We start from the raw sequence: 6,300 nt of genomic DNA on the forward strand, positions 1-6,300 counted from the left end.
GTAAGTCGCCACCCCTCTCCAAGAGGCATTAATAGGGAGTTAATGGTTCCTCATGAGAACCAATTAAATGTTCTTCATGAGGTCACACCCTTCTCTAGATATACACACTGTAAATAGTTATGGGTAGAGATATTTTCCCCAGTGGTGTAGCTACCCATAAATTGTTCACCATCCTATAAATAACCTCAGTTAAACCCTCTATTTTACCAATCTAGACCTGAATATAATTATTTCTTTGTTTGCTATTGGTACCCAATCTGGGCTGAATACATCCATATTCTTCTGCCTAGGAAAAGTTCACACAAAACAAGTTTCAGGCTCAAACAATCTTCCTACTTCAGCCTGCTAGCAGCACATCACTGACATATCATACCACCCTGTGAGGCCCTCATTCTTAGACTAGCTAATAAACTACAGGATTCATCTTAAGTGCATGTATCTCTGAAATGGTTCCGATAATAACATCACCATATAATCTTGTTCTTCTTCCAAGATGAGATTTTCAGGGACCCAAAGGCACAAGACTTGTTTTGAAAAAAAAATTAATATCCTGAATTAGTTACATGTCATTATGGAGAGGGAAGATCCTAGAAACCCTGGGATTCCTGTCTTCCCAGTCTACCTATAGGTAAGGAAATGGGAAGCAGAGGCAGCGTTGGTATCATTTTTCCCTATTTTTACATCTACTTCCAGGACTTATTTACTTATTAGGCATTCTGTTCATTAGGAATACATAACTAGGGACTGTAAGCAACTAAAGTCAGTACTTACAGGTCAGATTATACAAGGTGGCACCAGAAGTGGCATATCACCCTCTAGTGTGGATCATGAACAACATCATTTTATTGATGTTTTTCTGCAAACCTAGCTAGATTCCTCAGAGTCCCTGGGAAATCATCAGTAGCCAGTTCTCTATAACATACATTCAAGAATTCTAACCAGAAGAAATAGCATGAAACAGCAAAGAAGACCTGTCTCTTTGTCTCTTTTTTTCTGGAATTCTTTATATTGTTTTGTTGGATTAAATCAGTAAGCCTTTTATATAAAAAAGCCCAGGCCACCCTCCCTTTTAATGTTTAATTCTGTGCTAAGTAAAGTATAACTGTGTTTAGCATATTAAGAAAAGACAAAGGAGATGGTATGAATGGTGGGGTAGAATGCTGTGAGACATTGTCTTCTGGACATTTTTTGACCTATTGACCTACATAAACCTAGGCCCTTCAATGTTTCAGCAGTCAATGATTAATGAGGGATAGTCAATTTTTTTCATTGATACACTGCACATGTTCCAGCTGCATGTGTTCCAGTAAATAATGTTCCATTTATGATCATGCAAACAAACTTAATTAAACTCACTTGATCACACCAACAAAACAAATGACCTGCAAATACAAGGGGACTTGTGGGACTGTGACAGGTAGCCTAGTTTCTGGTTGAGCTAGGTTTAAAACCTTGAAGACTCAGCAGATAACTCTGCAAGGAACCGTAGGTATTTGCTGTGCTCCAACACACCAGGCTCCTGACATGAGGCCCCAGCTCTCCATAATTCTGTGGCCATCAGTCATGTAGGGCAACGCCCCAACCCCCCCACAGAGGACGTGACCACAGATCATGTAGCCTCAAGACAGAGCTTTATTTTAATGAGGTACCTAGAGGCCTGAAGGGCTTAACCAATTGAGCTTTTCTCCTTCCCAGACACTCCTCCCTGCAAAAGGTATTTAACCTCAGGCCCGCCCTGAGAAAGTGGAGTATGGTTTCACTCATCACAACTCTCCACCATGACAATAAATGCCTTAAAACCATGGATCGGCCATGGGGAACAAACGGAGCAGGTCTTCCTCTAAAGAGCTGGGTATAATCTCCAGCATGAGGTATGTGTGTGTGTGTGTTTGTGTGTGCACATGTGTACATGTGTGTGTGATTACTAAATAATAATAAAGAAAAAAAGAAAAGAAAGGAACCTCTGTTGAGCCTGTAATCTCAACTCCTCAGTAGACTGAAGCAGGAGGATGTCTTGAGTCTAGAATCCCAAGACTAGCAAAGATACTGTAGCACAACTCATCTAAATAACAACAGCAACACTACATTGTAAAAGAAAGTATGAAGGGAAGGAAGACACCCTTGAGCAAATTGAAACCTTTTATTTGAATTGACATATGAAGAGGAAAGTGATTTGAGTGTGGTGTGACTAACTACAATTTGTCCTCATACTGTGAACCTAGCCCTCCTTTTTTACTGCTAGGTAGTGAAGCAGGTTTTTACATATAGAAATGAGCAAGTCATTCTGAGCTGAATCCTTGTGGACCTCTATGTGTAACTACATAGACAGCAAAACAGGAGACTAGAGCAAAATGGAGGTATTCACAGAAAAGGGAACAGTTGAGATACCCTGAACATTCATATCAAGATAGGGACAAACTGTTGCTTGTCATAGTCTGTTTTCTGTGGCTATAACAAATAACATCAAGCTTGGTACTTATTTTAAAAAAACAAATATGCTCATTTACCTCAAAGATTTAATGACAAAAATATCTAAGATTAGATGGCTCTACTGTTATGGCCTGGGAACCATAGTCATGTTCCATACCATCATAATGGTGGGAGCAAGTGGCAGATGGAGTGATAAGAAGTCAAAGACTGGAAAGGAGCCCACCTTACTCTTTTCTTAGAAAACTATTCTCAAGGGACAAGTTGTAGTCCTGTGAGAACTACCTTAAATCTCTCTCAAAGAGGAATCTCCATTGATAGATTGAATTACATTTCTCAGGCTTCATCTCTTTATAGTATTACATCCAAACACACAACTTTCAGCATAAATCTTTAATGAATAAGTAATATCCAGGGTATATAAACTTTGAAAGGATGATACACAGCACCGGGTACAAAATAAATCATATAGGCTCTGCAGGTTAGAAGCAGAATTGGGATTTTCTACCGCAAGGGAATGACATACAGGAAGTCTTAGGGTGTGGTTCACATGCTACATTTATGCTTTAGGCTGTATCTCAGTAAAACAGACTACTTAATTTAATTACTGATCTCTGTGCAAATTTTGAGTACAATAACCCTATCCAATTGTTTCTAAATTCCAAAATCCCAGAATTCAGTAAATATTTATACATAGTCCATATCTATATATGGACATTATTGAGATGAAATAATGACATAACACACAAAAGTACCTTCTATCTGTCAAACATTGAAATTAAACTGTGATTGTCTTTTTGTAAATTTCAAACTTATTAAGAAAGTTTATATAAAACACAGCTATTTCTTGTTTGAATGAAAATGAATACATGCCTACTCCTACGTATGGTTGAAAGGAAGGTTTTGTTGTAGATATGAGGGAGAGCACAGGCAGACACATCAGGAAGGGTCCAGATTGAACCAGGCCAGTGGAATGGACCAGGCCATAAGAGAAGAGGTAGAGGGGAAATCCAGAAAAGAAGTAAGAAGCCAGAGGCCCAAGAGAGCACACAGGAACCAAGAGAGACCAAGAGAGTGCATTGGCAAAATGGCAGAGTTATTTAGGAAGAGAAGTTGTGAGAAAGGATGCTCAGGGGCTGAAGAGGTTTGTGGGTACAGGTATATCAGCCAGCCAGGGTCACACTGTAACAGGTACTTGTGAGTGGGGAATAAAAGGGCCTAGATGCTAGCATAGACCTTGATACACTAAAAGACACCACAGGTAAAGGTTACTGGAAATGTCTTATGTGCTTTATGCCAGAGATAGGAAGAATGATCCCTTTAGCAAATAGGAATTATCTATCTTAAGTCCCCAAGGGAATTCTAGCTTTTCTCTAAATGCCAGACTTTGGTACAAGGAATTTCTTGAGCCTCGACATTGCTGAGGTGAAATATACAGAAATGGATATTTTCCATTTGAATAACACAAAATGGACAAATAACTTACCAGTGGTTTTAAAAGTTCTTGAACTTTCACTTAGGTATATGTTGCTACTATTTCTATGCATTAACTTATCCAAAAATGGATAGATGAAATTTATCAAACTTATATTGTTCTTATGCTTCAAAAATCTATTTATATGTGCACATACAAATACATGGCCCCGAATATGCACACAATTTACATTCAAGTTTATCAACAAAACTCCAAACAAAATATTAGATATTTTTCTAACATAAATACATTAATAGAAATGGCCTCAATTTTCCTCTCCATAATTTCCTCATCTCTTTCCATCTCCCTCCTTCCCCCTCCCCCCACCATGTCCCAAAGCTTTATGACATAACCTCTCTAATCATCACTTCTGATGTCACATGTACTCCTTATTGCTCTGGAATTACTGAATAGTGTTGGGACATCAGGCCATTTGGTCATGATGAGGGGACTTGCCAAAACTATACCAGTAAATACCTAGCTACTATCTTTTGAAATATAGTTTTGACACTGATTTATGTGTTTAACTTATTTACACTGACAAATAAGACACAAATAGTGTCTTAGACAAATTACACACAAATAGTGAAGGATTATAACAAAAACTTACTAATTTGTTAGTGAGACAAGTGACTTTTGTATAAAATTGCATAATAGTTAAACAAACAAAAACCAAGATGTCTCTTCAATTCTGTATTATATTCTATTCACAATATGAGTTATAGACATAAATTGCAATTAATTTTAAACTGTCTTGTTAACATTTTATATCTCTTAATTTTAGAAAATGAATAAAATAATAAATCTAACACTGGTTTCATGATATCCACACTATAGTGTAAATTACCACACTATGATGCACTTTCATGCTAATGGTATGACATCACTGAGGATATACCTGAGAAAGAGGTGTATCCATCCCATAGTATTTCCACAAATCATATACAAAAGAAATAAATACCATAAGTAATAGCAAAGTGTCATAAAATAATTAAGTATTCATTTGAGTATTTTTATATTTGTTGTTAGTATAATTTACTTCATTGTAAGTTCACATAATGTTATTTAAGATCTGAAAAAGGTTGATACGACTTGACTACAGAAACTGATTTCTATTCCATCCATTCCTGCATTCTGAAACGTCAGTGATTCTAAATTTGATTTTTAAAAAAAATCTAGTGTGTGTGTCTTTATGTGTGTGCATGTGTGGCTGAGTGTGAGCATACTTGTGCCATGGTATACTTATGGAAGTCAAAGGTCCTTGCCCTCCATCTTGTTTGAGACACACTCTCTGTTTTTGTTATTTTGTTTTTGTTTTATACTGCATGTGCCAAGACAGCAGGCCCACAAGTATCTGGGATTCTTTGTTGTTGTTGTTGTTGTTTTTAAAAAATTTTTATTAGATATTTTCTTTATTTACATTTCAAAAGATATCTCCTTTCCCAGTTTCCCCTCTGAAAAAAAAACACCCTGTTCCCTCCCTCTCCCCCTGCTCACCAACCCACCCTCTCCTACTTCCTGGCCCTGGCATTCCCCTACACTGGGGCACAGAATCTTCACAGGGCCAAGGGCTTCTCCTCCCATTGATGACTGACTAGGCCATCTGCTATACATATGCTGCTGGAGCCATGAGTCCCTCCATGTGTACTCTTTGGTTGGTGGTTTAGTCCCTGGGAGCTTTGAGGGTACTAGGTAGTTCATATTGTTGTTCGTCCTAAGGGGCTCCAAAGCCTTCAGTTCCTTGGGTTCTTTCTCTAGCTCCTACATTGGAGACCCTGTACTCAGTTCAATGGATGGCTGTGAGCCTCTACTTCTGTATTAGTCAGGTACTGTCAGAGCTGCTCAGGAGACAGCTATATCAGGCTCCTGTCAGCCAGCACTTGCTGGCATCCACAATAGTGTCTTAGTTTGATGATTGAATATGGGAAGGATTCCCAGGTGGGGCAGTCTCTGGATTGTCCTTCCTTTAGTCTCTGCTCCATAGTTAGTCTCTACAACTCCTTCCATGGGTATTTTGTTCCCCCTTTTAAGAAGAAATGAAATATCCAGACTTTGGTCTTTCTTCTTCTTGAGTTTCTTGTGGTTTGTGGATTGTTTCTTGGGTATTCTGAGCTACTGGGCTAATATCCACTTATCAGTGAGTGCATTACCCTGTGTGTTCTTTTGTGATTGGGTTACCTCACTCAGGATGATATTCTCCAGATCCATCCATTTCCCTAAGAATTTCATAAATTCATTGTTTTTAATAGCTGAGGAGTACTCCATTGTGTAAATGTACCGATTCTTTTGTCTTTGCTTCCCATCTTACCATAGGACTATTGGAATTATAGACCTGGCTGCATGCAGGTTCTAGGGATCTTAATTCAGCTTCTCATATTTGATCTTCATTCACTGAATAA

This window comes from Mastomys coucha, chromosome X (genome assembly GCF_008632895.1).
Source record: "Mastomys coucha isolate ucsf_1 chromosome X, UCSF_Mcou_1, whole genome shotgun sequence".
NCBI classification, from domain to species: domain Eukaryota; kingdom Metazoa; phylum Chordata; class Mammalia; order Rodentia; family Muridae; genus Mastomys; species Mastomys coucha.